We start from the raw sequence: 16,592 nt of genomic DNA on the forward strand, positions 1-16,592 counted from the left end.
ACATTTTCTTAGCCACTGTTTAATACTATTTTATTTGTACTGACTTATGGAAATTAAAACAAGATAAAATATAAGCAAATCTTTGGTGAGAGTCATGAAGGTCAAACGACAAAAGGAAATGTCTTATTTCTTGTTTCCTGTTTTATTTCAGATTTTCCCTTGCTAGAAAAAACACAGATCCTTCACACATGCCAAAATTGTTTTCTACAGGTTCAGAAAAGATCTTCAAATAAAACTGATATCGAGGACCCTAATTTTTGTTATAATTGGATTTTAAACTAAAATAACTTAACACTGGCAACAGCATTAAAAGGCCAGGAAATAAGGGGTCCAGGGTAAACTTCTAAGTCATTGTATTTTAACCCCTACTTTCCAGCAGTATTATACAAAACTTGTCTTTCTTCAGAGAGGGATATTGTTGGGCTGAATTGGCCTGATATTCAATGCCATCCAATGCAAGACTGAACCATTTTCACTACTCTATATCATATGCTCCAGTTCTATTGGACTATCCGGATTTCCCAAGGGCACCTATGCCATCCTAGATATTATGCCTTTGTTCATGCTACTCTGTTTGCTTAGAACCTTATCATTGCATTTCTACTTGCCCATATTCTGCCAATATTTCAAGGTCCAGCTCAAATGCCAACTCCGTGAATCCATACAGATTCCCACAAAACTGCTTCTAACTCTATCACCTTTCTGTTCACACTCTGCCTTCTATGTTAGATTTCTGTGCATTTTCTTTGTTTTCTTCATAAAGTTTTCATTTAATTCCAGTTAGTTAACATACAGTGTAATATTATTTTCAGGTATAGAATTTAGTGATTCATCACATACATACAACACCCAGTGCTCATGACAAGAAGTGCCCTCCTTAATAACCATCACCTATAAAAGACAACTACCCCACCCACCTCCCCTCAAGTAACCATAAGTTTGTTCTGTATGCTTAAGAGTCTATTTCCTGGTTTGCCTTCATCTTTTCTTTTTCCTCTATATTCATCTGTTTTGATTCTTAAATTTTATGTATGAGTGAAATCATATGGAATTTGTCTTTCACTGACTGACTTACTTCACTTAGCATAATACTTTCTGGCTCCATCCATGTTATGCAAATGGCAAGGTTTCATTCCTTTTTTATACCTGAGTAATATTCCATTTATATATACACCACATATTCTTTAACCATTCGTCAGTCAAAGGAAATTTGGGCTCTTTTTGCAATTTGGCTGTTCTTGATAATGATGCTATAAACATCAGAGTGCAGGTATCCCTTCAAATCTGTATTTTTGTATTCTTTGGGTAAAAACCTAGTAGTGCAATTGATGGGTCATAGCATAGTTCTATTTTTAACTTTTTGAGGAACCTCCATACTGTTTTCCACAGTGTCTGCACCAGTTTGCATACCCACCAGCAATGTAAGAGTTTTCCCCTTTCTCCATAGCCTCGCCAACACCCATTGTTTTTTGTGCTGTTAATTCAAGCAGTTTTGAAAGGTGTGATGTGATATCACACTGTAGTTTTGATTTACATTTCCCTGATGATGAATGATGTTGAGCATATTTTCATGTGTCTGTTAGCCATTTGGATGTTTTGTTTGGAAAAATATCTATTCATGTCTTCTACCCATTTTGTAACTGGATTATTTGTGGGGTTTTGGGGGGGTGTTTATTTGTATTGGTTCTTTAAAGATTTTGGATATTTAGTCTTTATCAGATATGTCATTTTCCAATGTCTTTTCCCATTCCATATATTTCCTTGTAGTTTTCTTGACTGTTTCCTTCACTGTGCAGAAGCTTTTTATCTTGATGAAGTCCCAATAGTTCACTTTTGCTTTTGTTTCCCTTCACTGTCAACATGTCTAGTAAAAAGTTGCTATGGCCAAGGTCCAAGAGGCTCCTGCCTGTGTTCTCCTCCAGGGTTTTGATGATTTCTTATCTCACATTTAGGTCTTTAATCCATTTTGAATATATTTTGTGGGATGGTGTAAGAAAGTGGTCCAGTTTCATTCTTCTTCATGTTGCTATCCCATTTTCCCAACACCATTTGTTGAGGAGATTGTCTTTTTTTCCCATTGGATATTTTTTCCTGCTTTGTCAAAGACTGGTTCACCATTTAGCTGTGGGTCCATTTCTGGGTTTTCTATTTTGTTCCATGGACCTATATGTCTGTTTTTATGCCAGCACCATATTGTCCTGATGACTACAACTTTGTAATATAGCTTTAAGACTGAAATTGTGATTCCTTCAGAGTTTCTTTTCTTTTTTTTAAGTTTGTGTATGTATATACGTATGCATGTATTTTGAGAGACTGTTTGTTTGTTTGGAGAGAAAGAGAGCAGGGGAAGGGCAGAGAGAGAGAGAGAGAGAGAGAGAGAGAGAGAGAGAGTGAATCCCAAGCAGTCTCTATGCTTACAGCACAGAGTCTGACGTAGGGCTGACCTCACTAACCATGAGATCATGACCTGAACCAAAATCAAGAGTTGGACACTTAACAAACTAAGCCACCCAGGTTCCCGTCTGCTTTTTGAAGCAGAGGTAATATACTGGCTAGGTCCTGTAGCTTCAGGGAGCATCCTGGTGTATGCTGTGTGCACTTTGCTGCTGTGTTTTGGCTGCTCTGTCCTACAGGTCAGTAATCTACAGAGGGTTGCCTTGCCTGCAATAGGTAGTGTTTGGACCTTAGGCAGCGTGTGGTAAGATTTAACTAGGTATACTCTGGTCTGCATGTTAAATGAGACCTTATGCTATTTCCACCTGAACTGGAGCATTGCAGACTCTATGTTTGGTAGAAATGGTGTGTACAGGACTTTGTAGTGGTCTTGTGGGGAAGGGGTTCCTTTGCATTCATCTTTAGGCACACTTGTTAGATAAAAGCAGTACCAGCAGAGCAGAGAGGGGCTGGACTTGTTTAACCAGTTTAGGAAGCCAGTGTTGGTGCTGTGCTGTTTGCTGAAGTTGGCTTCTGCTTAGGGGTGGAAGCAGAAAATGATGCCAGCCAGCTCCTCTGTCTCTAGAGAGGGGAGTCCGTGCTTGTTTGTCTCAGGGAAGCACTTCCAGAAGAAGGAATAATTTCCCTTCATGTGATGTAACCTAGGTGTTTTTTAGATTGCTGTTTTCACATTGTCTGCCTGGGTTGCTTGTGCAGTGCCCTTTGGGGTCTATCCCAACCAAGCCTGCTGACTTTTAAAACTCCAAAAATTAGGGAACTGGTGTGGCAGAGACCTACACTGGTCTTCTGGGGGAAGGTGTCACTGCACTAGGACTGATGCAAGTTTAACCCAGAAAAGCAGTGGCACCAGAAGCATGGGATTTGAAGCAAAACTGTCTAAACAGCCAGTGTCCAGGTTAGTCACCCTCAGAAATTGTTTCTGCACCTATGCTGAAGGGCATAGGAAGGAAATGGTGCCTGTCAGTTCTTCTCTCTCTGGGTAGGCAATTCGCCCTCTCACAGATATGCTCCAAGAAGATGGAACAGTCTCTCCTCTCATGTCTTAGGTGACCCTCTGATTGTGTTATCTCCCCCAGGGCTTCCTGTGTGCCTTCTCTCCAGGAGTAGGGCAGTGCCCTCAGGGCTCTATCCCAGACAAGCCTGAGGACCTCTAAAACTCTAGTCTTTGAGCCCAGCTGGTTGCAAAAATTCACAAAAACTAGACACTGGCTTTGGGGAATTGTTCTCCTTTTGTATTTCCCTGTGCTCTCCACACTCTTTCACCTCTCTCTGGGACCAGGTCTCCCTCCTCTTTGCAGTTTCTCCCCAAACCACATTTTTGCACTTACTTTCATCAATGTGGCCTCTTCTCTCCCTCTGGTTGTGCAGTTCTATCAGTCTTCATGTTGATTTCTTGAGTATTCAGAATGATTTGATAGTTATCTAGCTGTGTTCAAGGGAGGAGGCAAACCTAGGGTTCTCCTACTACATCACCATCTTAGCTTCCCTAAAGGTAATAATTCTTTGCATTTTCTATTCAACTTTGCTTGTGTCCTCTGGTTATTGCTCACAATGGGATCTCAGTAAATATTTGTTGAATACTGTTTAATGTTGTATATCTTCTACTAGGTATAGTCAATCATTTATTCATCAATTCTATAAACATTTACTAGAGATACAGCACTGAACATGATAGGCAACATCTTTATATTTTTAAAGCTTTCATTCGAGTGGAAAAGACAAAAATAAATAAATATATAATTTAAGGAGTGACAAAGTGGTATGAAGAAGCCTGGAAATTCCTTGAGTGCAGGGGATAGTGTCCGATTCATCTTATTTCAACGTAATGTCAATAAATATATATTGTTGATAGTTTTGAATGGTTTCCAATTTATTTAAAAATTAGTTAATAACAACACCTTACTTTTCATTGAATTTAGCAATCTTAAAGCATTTTTAAAGCTTTTCTTATTTGGTATTAACAGCATACTTGTAGACTAGATATAATTGTTAGTCTTTCATTTAATAGGCGAAGCAGATAAAGCCCAGGAAACTTCTTTATTCAATGTTGAAGAGTGGTTCCCCCTAGATCATTCATTCATTTAAGAAATATTTATTGATAGCCAACTCTGTAAGAGCATATAAAGCTAAATAAAGCTTGTTTCTAAGGAGATTATGAAAAAAATGGGGAAAGATGTATTAACTATAACCAAAGGTGATATGAACTCTGTGCACTAAGGAAGCTATCAATATGGACTCTGTTAGTTCATAGGAGAGAGGGTTTGCTTGTGATTGAGAGGAATCAGATAAAGTTTTAGGAAGTAGTTAAACATTTAATCCAGATCTGAATTTTCCCTCACTTATAATGGCAGTGGAAATAATCAGAGTTCCCACTGAGAGAAATGGCCATGCTATTTTGTCTCACACATTATACAAGGCATAACTATAAAGCAGTAGGACTGATTTTCTCATGTGACCCATTATAATAAAATGTGTACATTTCCAAATTATTAATTTGAAGGGAGTTCCATTATTTCACTATACAATCCCAATATTTTATAGCATACTGACACCTCATTTTCAGGTATAGATTAGTTCTGCTTAACAAAAGTATTATTCCCAATATGGCTGAATCATATGTAAGGAAGTAAAAGGGAGCACAATGATAACATCTTAGGGTTGTAATATAATCTTCTATATCTTAGCACCTTAAAGGAAAAGATGTAGGGGCTTTGGGGATGAACTGCTATGACACAGACTCTTTGACACCCCTGATAACTTCCTGAGTACAATAAAGTCCCTGTATTCCCAGAGACGACAAATCAATATAATAACATTTAGAATGAGATTTATTTTAAAAAAATGAGGTTTCAAAACTATAAATGTGAGAATACAAGGTGAAGAATTTGAATGAGCTACCCCACCTTCTTAGACTGCAGCAGTTTACAAAAATAAAATAATTTGACACAAGTTTGTGACTAAGCCAAATGTTATAATTAAGTCATGTTTTAAAAACTGAAATACAGTACCTTAGAAATGCATGCAAAGATATGAACCTTTTAAAGTACTAATTAAAATGACTTTGGGAACATATAATGTGACATCTCAGGAAAATGATTTATAATTTAACTATTGATAAAATATTTTTAAACAAGCTGATCGTTCTTTATACAATGTTGTAAAAATTGTGATACAATACAAACGTTCTCATCTTAACCATTTTTAAGTGTACAGCTTGGCAAAATGTTAGCTATATTCACATTGTTGTGTAACACATCTCTAGAATATCTACATCTTGCATAATTAAAAGTCTATGTTCATTAAACAAACTCTCCCCATTTCCTGCTTCCTCCAGCCCCTAGAAACCACCGTTATACTTTATGTTTCGATTATTTTTTATGAAAGTCTAATTGACATGATATCTTATATTAGTTTCAGGAATACAACATAGTGATTTGGCTTTTGTATACATTATGAAATGATCACTGCAATAGGTATAGTTACCATCTGTCACCTTACAAAGTTAATACAATATTATTGATTATATTCACCACGTTAAATATTACATCCATGTGACTTAGTTATTTTATAACTGGAAGTTTGTACATATTTTTTAAGATTTATTTAAGTTTTGTGCAAGTGGGGGAGAGGGGAAAAGGGAGGGAGGGAGATAGAGAGAGGAAAAGAGAGAGAGAGAATCTTAAGGAGAGAGAGAGAGAGAGAGAGAGAGAGAGAGAGAGAATCTTAAGTAGGCTCTGTGCTGAGCCAGGGCTTGATCTCATGACCCTAGGATCATAACCTGAGCCAAAATCAAGAGTTGGATGCTCAACCAACCGAGTCACCCAGGTGCCCCATCAAAGTTTATATATCTTAATCCCCTTCATACATTTTACATCCCCTATGACTCCACTACACTCTAACAATGACCAATCTGTTCTCCACATTTACGAGTCTGTTTTGCTTGGCTTTGTGTGTTCATTTGTTTTGTTTTGTTTTTAGTTTCATATATAAGTAAAAACATGCAGTATTTATCATTCTTAGTCTGACTTATTTCACTTAGCATAGGATAGACCTGTAAGGTCTATCCATGTTGTTGCAAATGGCAAGACCATTCTTTTCTATGAGCAGTTTTCCAATGTATATTATAGTGTATTATATACCATATATTATTTAACCATTCATACATCAATGGATACCTGGATGGTTTCTGTGTCTTTGCAAGTGTAAAAAAAAAAAAACTGCTACAGTGAACATAGTGGTACACATGTCTTTTAAAATAGGTATTCAGTAGTGGAGTTGCTGGAAACTATGACCCTTCAATTCTATTTATTTTTTTTTTCTTTTCAAGTTTTTATTCAAATTCTAGTTACTTGACATATAAGGTACAATTGATTTCAGGTGTACAATTTAGTGATTCATCACTTACATATAACATTCACAACACATGCCTTCATCACAAGTGCCTTCCTTAATACCCATGATCTATTTAGCCCATTCCCCACCCACCTCCCTCCATCAAACTTAAGTTTGTTCTCCATAGTTAAGACTCTTATGGTTAGCATCCTTCTCTCTTTTTTTTTCCCTAACACTATGCTGATCTGTTTTTTTTTTCTTAAATACCACATATGAGTGAAATCGTGAGGTATTTGTCTTTCTTTTGGTGCAATTGTAAATGGGATTGATTCCTTGATTTCTTTTTCTGCTACTTCATTAATGGCATATAGAAATGCAACTGATTTCTGTACATTGATTTTATATCCTGTGCTTTTGTTGAATTCATGTATCAGTTTTAGCAATTTTTTGATAGTATTTTGGGTTTTCTGTATAAATTTTCATGTTGTCTGTGAACAGTGAAACTTCAAATTCTTATTTGCTGATTTGGATGCCTTTTCTTTTTTTCTGTCCAATTGCTGAAGCTAATACTTCCAGTCCTATATTAAATAACATTGGTGAGAGTGGACATCCCTGTCTTCTTCCTGACCATAGAGGAAAAGTTTCAGTTTTTTCCCATTAAGGAAGATATTAGATATGGGTCTATCATATATGGCCTTTATAATGTTGAAGTATGTTCCTTCTATCCCTGCTTTGTTGAGGGTTTTATCAAGAATGAATGCTGTATTTTGTCAAATGCTTTTTCTGCATCTATTGATAGGATCACATGGTTCTTATCCTTTCTTTTATTAGTGTGGTGTATAATGTTGATTGATTTGAAATACTGAAATGCTCCTGCAGCCCAGGAATAAATGCCACTTAATTGTAGTTAATAATTCTTTTAATGTACTGTTGGATTCATTTTGCTAGCATCTTGTTGAGAATGTTTACATTCGTATTCATCAGGAATATTGGCCTGTTGTTCTCCTTTTTAGTGGGGCCTTTGGTTTTGGAATGAAGTTAATGCTGGACTCATAGAATGTGTTTGGAATTTTTTTTTCATTTCCATTTTTTGGAACAGTTTGAGAGAAATAGGTATTAATCCTTATTTCTGTGTTTGTTTGAATTCTTCTGGGAGGCCATCCGGCCCTGGATTTTTGTGTATTGGGAGATTTTTAATTACTGATTCAATTAATTTACTGGTTATGAGTCTGTTCCAGTTTTCTATTTCCTTCTGTTTCAGTTTTCGTAATTTGCATGTCCTTAAGAATTTATCCATTCCTTAATTTTTTTTAATGTTTACTTTTGAGAAACAGAGAGACAAGGTGTAACTGGGGGAGACAGAGAGAGGCAGACACAGTATCCAAAGCAGGCTCGAGGCTCTAAACTGTCAGCACAGAGCCCGATGTGGGGCTCAAACTCATGAACTGCGAGATCATGACCTGAGCTGAAGTCGGACGCTTAACTGAACCACCCAGGCACCCCAGTATTTATCTATTTCTTGCAGATTGCCCCATTTGTTAGCATATAATTTCTCATAATATTCTTTTTTAAAAAAATATTTATTTATTTATTTATTTATTTACTTATTTACTTATTTAGACAGAGTGAGGGAGAGTACACATGAGCGGGAGAGGGACTGATAGGGAGAGAGAGAAAATTCCAAGAAGGCTTCATGCTATTAGCACAGGGTCTGATGTGGGGTGGGATCTCATAAACTGTGCGAACTGGTGCTCTGGTTCTCAGGCACACTTGCCCTAGTTCAGAAGCACAGGCAGAACTCAGGGTGCAGGGCTCAATGTAAGTGTCTCAAGCCTCCATGTGGGTGCTGTGCTGTCCACTGATGTTCGTTCATCCTGATAGACAGGGGTAAAAATTGGACCAGCCACCTCTCTAGCTCCCGGAGTGGGGACATCATGCCCACCATTGCTCAGGAAGCCCTCAAAAGAATGAACAGTCTCCCCTCTTTTGTCCCAGGCATACCTCTAAATACTGCCTTTACTTTTTCAGTATCTGGGCTGTCTGCCCACCTGGTGGTACAGTGCTCCTTTGTTTTATCTCAGGTGTACAGGCTGGGTTTCAAAACTCCAAATTTCAAGGATCTGGTGAAGCATAGACCCACCCTGATCTTCTGTGGGAGGGTCACATTCTGAGGTGGCTGGCGCTATTTTGTCCCAGAAGGGCAGGTGCATGAATGTGCAGGGACTTTTAGGTTTATGGCAAAGCATAGCAAAAGCCAGTGTCTAGGTTAGCTGTCTTCAGCAGGTTCCTCTGTTCTTTTGCTAGTGAATGGGTCTGCTCAATGTTGCCTGCTGGCTCTTTTGTCCCTGGAGAAGCAGTGCCACTTCTTCCAAATGCACTCCAAAAAGGAGAACTGTCTCTCACAATGCCCCACCGGATTCTCAGACCACACTGTCTGCTCAAGGGCCTTTTCCCTCCTTCTCCACAGGAGCACCTCTATGCCCATCAGGCTCCACTTGGTTTTGGGTCAGACTTCTAAAATTTCAGAGTTAGAGTTTCACTGCTTGTAAAAACTTATGATAATCAGCCCTCTCATTTTTCCCATCAATTGTTTTGGGCAAATGTTTTACTTGTGAATGCCCTGCACCCTGTTCTTCTCTCTCTCTCCTCTCTACCTGATCAGGCTCCCTCCCCACCATAGCATGGAGGTGTGGGGGGAAGGGAGGGAGGGGTAGGTTTCTTTTCTCCTCCAAATTCCATCACCTCACATCCTATCATCCATGATGTGGCCTTTTTTTATCCCTCTAGTTGTGCAGTTTGTTCTCTCAGCCCTCAGATTGATTTCCTGGCTGTTCATAATGACTTGATATTTATTTAACTGTGTTTGAGAAAGGAGTCAAGTATAGCGTTCCCTTACTACACTGCCAGCTTAATTTCCCTCTCCCCCCCACACACACACGCAAGCAGTAATATTTTAAAAAGGAATACTTTTGTCTTAGGAATAGTTTACAGCAGTGGGATTAAAATATTTATTAATCCATTTTGTCAAAAAATGTGGTTTCATTCAGGCTGTGTTGATTCTTTATAGAGCAAAAGGGTAGCTTTTGCATAATTCTTAAGGGCCCTAGGATTTGTTGGCTTTGACTTAAAGTCACCAGCTGCATTAGCCTGAGTCAACAGTCAGCAGCCTGTTCTTTGAAGCTTTGGAACCAGGCATTGACTTCTCCTTTCTAGCTATGAAAATCCTAAATGGCATCTTCTTTCAATATAAGGCTGTTTAATCTACATTGAAAATCTGTTGTGTTGTTTAGCCACCTTCATTAATTACCTTAGCTAGATCTACTGGATAACTTGCTGAATCTTCTACATCAACACTTGTTGCTTCACTTTGTACTTTTATGTTACAGAGACAGCTTTTTCCTTAAACAACATGAAGCAATCTCTTCTAGCTTCAAACATCATAGAATTGAAGAGAGTTAGGTTTATGCTCTGGATTAGGCTTTGGCTTAAGGGAATGTTATGACTGGTTTAATCTTTTATCCATACCACTAAAACTTTTTCCATATTAGCAACAAGGCTGTTTCACTTTCTTCTCATTTGTGTGTTCACTGGAATAGTACTCTTAATTTTCTTCAAGTACTTTCCCCTTGCATTCACAGCTTGGCTAACTGGTGCAAGAGGCCTAGGTTTTTTCCTATCATATCTTTTTACATGCCTTCCTTTCTAAGGTTAATCATTTCTAGCTTTTGGTTTAAAGTGAGATAGGTGTAACTCTTCCTTTCACGTGAACACTTAGAGGCCACTGTATGGTTACTAAATGGCCCAATTTCAATATTGTTGTGTCTCAGAGAATAGGGGGGCCCAACGAGAGGGAGAAAGATTAGGTAATGGTTGGCTGTTGGATCAGTCAGAACGCACATAACATTTACGTTCATGGCCTTGTATGGGCATGGTTTGTGGTGCCCCCAAATAATTATAATATTCACATCAAAGATTCATAATCACAGATCACCATAACAAATACAATAATACTTAAAGTTTTGAAATGTTATGAGAATTACCAAAATGTGACACAGAAATTCAAAGTGGGTAAATGCTGTTTGAAAAATGATGCTGATAGCCTTGCTTGAAGCAGGATTGCTACAAACCTTTAATCTGTAGAAAATTCAGTATCTGTGAAGTGCAATGCAGCCATGTGCAATAAAGCAAGATATGTCTGTAGTTGAAATCAATGACAGGTTGCATCATAGAATAGACATAGAAGAAGTCATACTTAATTCCTTCTGAAAAAGAATTTTTTTTTAAAACTTGTTCTTAAGAATTTCAGATGTAGAAGGTTTATTTGCCCAGAAATTTAGAGATTTACAAGGGAAGTAAATGACCCTGTTTGATCATTCCTAAGGAAGTTATTAGTTGCACAGATCTCCACATTTCAATAGGATGCCAATTTGAATAAAGAAAAAGATGTGGAAGCTTCTATGCTATAGTTTGACTGTTTTAGCTTGTCTAATGTGCAACTTTGGCTCCCTTAATTGTTTAGAAATCCAAAGCAACACGATTAGTAGCTCTATTTACTCCCGACTGATGATACTGCATCTGGGAAATGATTTCCTTCCAGATGGAACAATCTCAGAGATTCTTCTAGAAGAGAGTAACCAGGCTGGCTTTAAGTCTGGTTATGAAGTCAAATGTGGATTTTTGGAAAGAACAAGGGAGGGATATTTGACATAGGAAAATGCTTGTTATGGATGGTGTGGGTGGAGATTGAGGCCATGTGTATTGCCTTCAAGTAGTTTTAGGGATTCACATACAAAAGCAGTATTGCTCTGTATCAATTAAGAGTGCAAAATGTGGATCAATTGGCAGAAATTACAGTAAGTCAGAATTTAGCACTTTAGAATGCTTAAGGGGTGTCACAGTGGAATAGATTGTCTTCTTAAGGAGTGATCTCCCTCTCCCTAGAAGTGTTTAAGTTGAAACTGGAAGACTATAAGCCAGAGATAAATTATTTTTAGTTTAAGTTCATTTTATTTTTAGACAACCTACATGACAGTCTTTTCTTAAAAACAATGCCTCCACTCCAATAATATAAGGTCAAAATAAATGAAGAGCTCAAGATGACATTAGTCCCATTTTTCTAAGTCTTAGTGCTGTGTGGATGAAGAGCAGTAGGCAGTTAGGACAACAGGTGATACATCCAAAGTAATAGCCAAATTCATTAACATTTTTTTTAATTTCTAAACTTCCCTGAAAGAAAATCATACATACATGAGGTCACACCAACCTCACGGTAGTCCAGCAGAGCAACCATGACATATGGATTCATGTTTTCACCAATAAAGAACTGGTAGTTTTTGAAATTAGCAAGGATTTTCTTATTTGTTCTGAAGCCCCTGCCATAAAAGGTTTGACTCTTTCTGGCCTCTATTCTTCAAGTTTGCCTTTGATTAATTTCATGTAATCTTTGATGTACTTCTTGCAGGCTTCCTTTGTGAAGCTGGTTTCCTGCCAGTGATGGATCATGACATTATCAATACAAGTGATTACTGTGCTTTTGGTACCTTTGCACACCAGGCCTTCAGTGGAGGCATTTTCACCAATGAGCAAGCTATCAATGTTACCCTCTGTCCTACTGACCATCTTCTCTTCCACCTCTAGGCACATCCAGTCTGCAATCTCCAGATCTTGTAGATGTCAGAGAACATCTCATTATGGCTTATAAGGTCCTAAAAGATTATCATGACGGCAGCTGGAGAAAGATGGTGGCAATGTCAGCTTAGCAGGAGCCAGGAGTTCTAAGTGAGCTTGGTGCAGCTAGAGTGGCAATCATGGGAAGGGAGGAGCAGACGGAAAAAAATGCCAGTGATATTGGAATGGACTTCTTTGTTGACTTAAACAATGATCTGAAACTGTTAAAAGTCTTTTATTTTATTCTTTTTTTGAAACGGTTTAAAGTCTTTTTAAGTTTGAGGTTCTACACCAAAATTGACCCAGTGGATTTTGTCTATAGGATTACTATGTTTTGAATAAGGTATCATCATCAACAAGCGTTTTGGAATGACTATTGAATACACAGGGCTGTATTCTTACAGAATACTCATTCTTCTTCTTACAGAAGGCTCATTCTTAAAATTATATGTATGCTTGGGGAGCCTGGGTGGCTCAGTAAGTAAAGCATCTGACTTCAGCTCAGCTCAGGTCATGATATCATGGTTTGTGAATTTGAGCCCTGTATTGGGCTTTCTGCTCTCAGAGCAGGGCCCACTTCGGATCCTCTGTCTCCCTCTCTCTCTGCTCCTTCCCTGCTCATGATCTCACTCTTTCTCTCAGAAATGAATAAAGACATTAAAAATTATATATATGCCCACCACATTTTAAAATTACATTCTGGTAAAATACTAAAAACCTTCCAGCCTTTAAAATAGAATGTGTGAAAGTCTGCTTTCTAATCATTGTATTTTGTGATTCCATTTTGTTTCTGGCAAGTGTAAAAAAAAACACAAGTACTACTAAATGTGTGAATGGTAATGTCACCCAAATAGTTGCTTAACATGTAGTTTTTTGCTGCAAAGAGTTTGTGACAATAAACACAAGACTCCTGGGTTCTCTACTGCTCCAAAGGTCTCATCTAACTCTTGGACCTTGGGCAAGTCACTCTTATAAACATAAAAGAGGTTTAACAATATTCAGTTCTAAAATATTTCTCTGCTACTTTAGGGTTAAAGTGCTATAGAGATTCAAATATGTCTGCACTCCACTACATTAATCACCCTCTTCTCCACTTTGAGATTACTAAGGGAGATATCATATGAGAAACAATGGCAAATGAGAAAGCAAAGTGTGACTGTATTATTACCTGCACTTGTAAAAAGCTTAGCACTGAGATTAGTGTCAAACTTGTTGGAGAACAGGCTTAAACTGGAAACTTAATGGGGGTCTCTTCCCTGACCCCAAATCAGTCAGACCAGCCAGTAACTGGCTGTATAGTACAGCAAACTGAAAAGATATACTTGAGAGGAGATGAGCAGGCATTAGTGGGCCATGCATTTGGTTCATGCAAAGAGGATGTAAAAAAGCTTCCAAGAGAGATAGATAGTAAAAGAGAGACAGAAACATCAAACCTCAATGATATTTTCATTCATAGTTATTTCACTCACTAGCATTAGGTAATCCAATTATTATCCTAGAATCTGCTCCATCAGTTAATGCCATTCCTATTTGTGGATTATTGTTATGTGCTGTGTGTGTGTGTGTATTGCTTTAGACAAAATTTCAATGTGGTCTTAGAGGCCTATATCTTCCGTTGGAGTCCTGTATATACTGTCATCAAGACATGGTTCTAGGGTTTGTGTTAGTTACCAGGTGTTCTGCTCTAACACAGAATCCTTTTTAATTTCCTGAAAACCTGACAGGTATTGATTCATGAGCAACCAACTCAGTCTGGGGTCACTGCCATGATAGGTATGGGATAGTCACTTTTTCTTTTATGATAAAGGCACTAAAACTTTCAAGCGTTTGGAAGTCTTCAATGTAAGAAAAGAGCTTAAAGTTTAAGATTTTTATATCTGCAGAAACAAATACTTATAGAGATCAATAAAGTCCTTAAAATTGTGAAAATTATTAATAACACCAAATCACAGAATGATGAATCTATGTACTGTCATTACTTGAAACTTTAAAAAGTTTCTCTGAGTATGATATAAGGACTGTTTACATCCACAATCACTTGGGTAAATCACAGGGTTAAAAAAAAAAGCAAAAAACCCAAATCTTGGGTTTTTAGAATTTCTGGATATGAAGCTCATGAACTTACATTTTAAACAACCATCTTCTTCATGATTCTTATGAATTTTAATTTTGAGAACTATTGCTTTAAAGAGGTAGATTTAGAATCAGTAAAGTAAGGTACTATTCTATAGTCTAGTATGATGGAAAACACACAGATGTGGGGAGGAGGAGGCCTATAATCTAGTCCTGGATTTATCCTTATCATCTGGGAGATCTTGGGTAAGTGATGTTAACCCTTTGAGCACCATTACTGTTCTCTGTAAAATGAGAGATTTTATCTGGAGAAACTCTAAGGTTTTCTTCAGCTCTAACATTGCACAAATCACACACAGGGCATTAAATTAATTGAACTTGTTCCAGGAGGTCATAGGGCCTATCACCCAGCACAATGCCTGGCACATCATATGAATTCAATAAATGTTAGTTATGGAATGCAGACAGAAAGTATAAACATATTCAAACAGGAATTAAATAAGTTTTCAGTTGGTAGATATGTAATTGGCAATGCGTTAAGAAAAGGTAGGAAAATATTTGGGAAGTGTGTGAAGACAAATTATATATATCTCCCGACATCATTTCTTGGTGGCCATCAATACTTGACTGGATTCAACCAACTCAAATTTACTTATTAACACAGTTTCTTTTGACAACTACCCTTTACTTAGGTAAGCAACCACCCATCAACTTCTCAGCAACCACACATGATATTTAATGTCTGTCTTGTTTGATATTTATGCTGTCTTGTTTGTTACATTTTATCCATTTAAATCTATTTTATTTTTTCTTCAAAGAAGAAACCAATGTATATTTTTTATCAATTAATTGCCTAGATTTTATAATACAATATTTTCCTTTATTTTTAGGTTACACACTTTTTGATTTTTCTTTATTTGCCAACAATGTGTAATATTTTCTTCCCCTTAGAGACAAGAAGGAGATAATTTTGTCTTACTTTTAGGAGAGCTGTTCACCATTATAGCTTCACTACTTAAATATTTTTCTTTTTTTAATGAAATCTATTGTCAAATTGACTTCCATAAAATACCCAGTGCTCATCCCAACAGGTGCCCTCCTCAATACCAATCACCAACCCTCCCCCACCCCCCATCAACCCTCAGATTGTTCTCAGTTTGTAACAGTCCTTTATGGTTTGGCTCCCTCCCACTCTCACTTTTTTTTTCCTTCCCCTCCCCCATGGTCTTCTGTGAAGTATCTCAGGATCGATATAAGAGTGGAAATATATGATACCTGTATTTCTCTGTGTGATTTATTTCACTTAGCATAACACTCTCCAGTTCCATCCACGTTGCTACAAAAGGCCATATTTCATTCTTTCTCATTGCCACGTAGTATTCCATTGTGTATATAAACCACAATTTCTTTATCCATTCGTCAGTTGATGGATATTTAGGCTCTTTCCATAATTTGGCTATTATCGAGAGTGCTGCTACAAGCATTGGGGTACAAGTGCCCTTATGCATCAGAACTCCTGTCTCCCTTGGGTAAATTCCTAGCAGTGCTATTGCTGGGTCATAGGGTAGGTCTATTTTTAATTTTTTGAGGAACCTTCACAATGTTTTCCAGAGTAGCTGCACCAGTTTGCATTCCCACCAACAGTGCAAGAGGGTTCCTGTTTCTCAACAACCTCGCCAGCATCTATACTCTCCTGATTTGTTCATTTTAGCCACTCTGACTGGCATGAGGGGGTATCTGAGTGTGGTTTTGATTTGTACTTCCCTGATGAAGAGTGACATTGAGCATCTTTTCATGTGACTGTTGGCCATCTGGGTGTCTTCCTTAGAGAAGTGTCTATTCATGTATTCTGCCCATTTTTTCACTGGATTATTCGTTTTTCAGGTGTGGCATTTGGTGAGTTCTTTATAGATTTTGGATACTAGCCCTTTGTCCAATATGTCATTTGCAAATATCTTTTCCAATTCCATTGGTTGCCTTTTAGTTTTGTTGATTATTTCCCGTGCAGTGCAGAAGCTTTTTATCTTCATGAGGTCCCAATAGTTCACTTTTGCTTTTAATTCCCT

At 37.6% G+C, this 16,592-nt stretch overlaps 1 pseudogene; it reads right to left on the reverse strand.

Moving 5' to 3' along the window:
• Positions 1 to 11,995: 11,995 nt before the first annotated feature.
• On the reverse strand, positions 11,996 to 12,506 carry LOC102960838 (annotated as a pseudogene).
• Between the last annotated feature and the right edge of the window lie 4,086 nt (positions 12,507 to 16,592).

This window comes from Panthera tigris, chromosome X, assembly GCF_018350195.1.
Source record: "Panthera tigris isolate Pti1 chromosome X, P.tigris_Pti1_mat1.1, whole genome shotgun sequence".
NCBI classification, from domain to species: domain Eukaryota; kingdom Metazoa; phylum Chordata; class Mammalia; order Carnivora; family Felidae; genus Panthera; species Panthera tigris.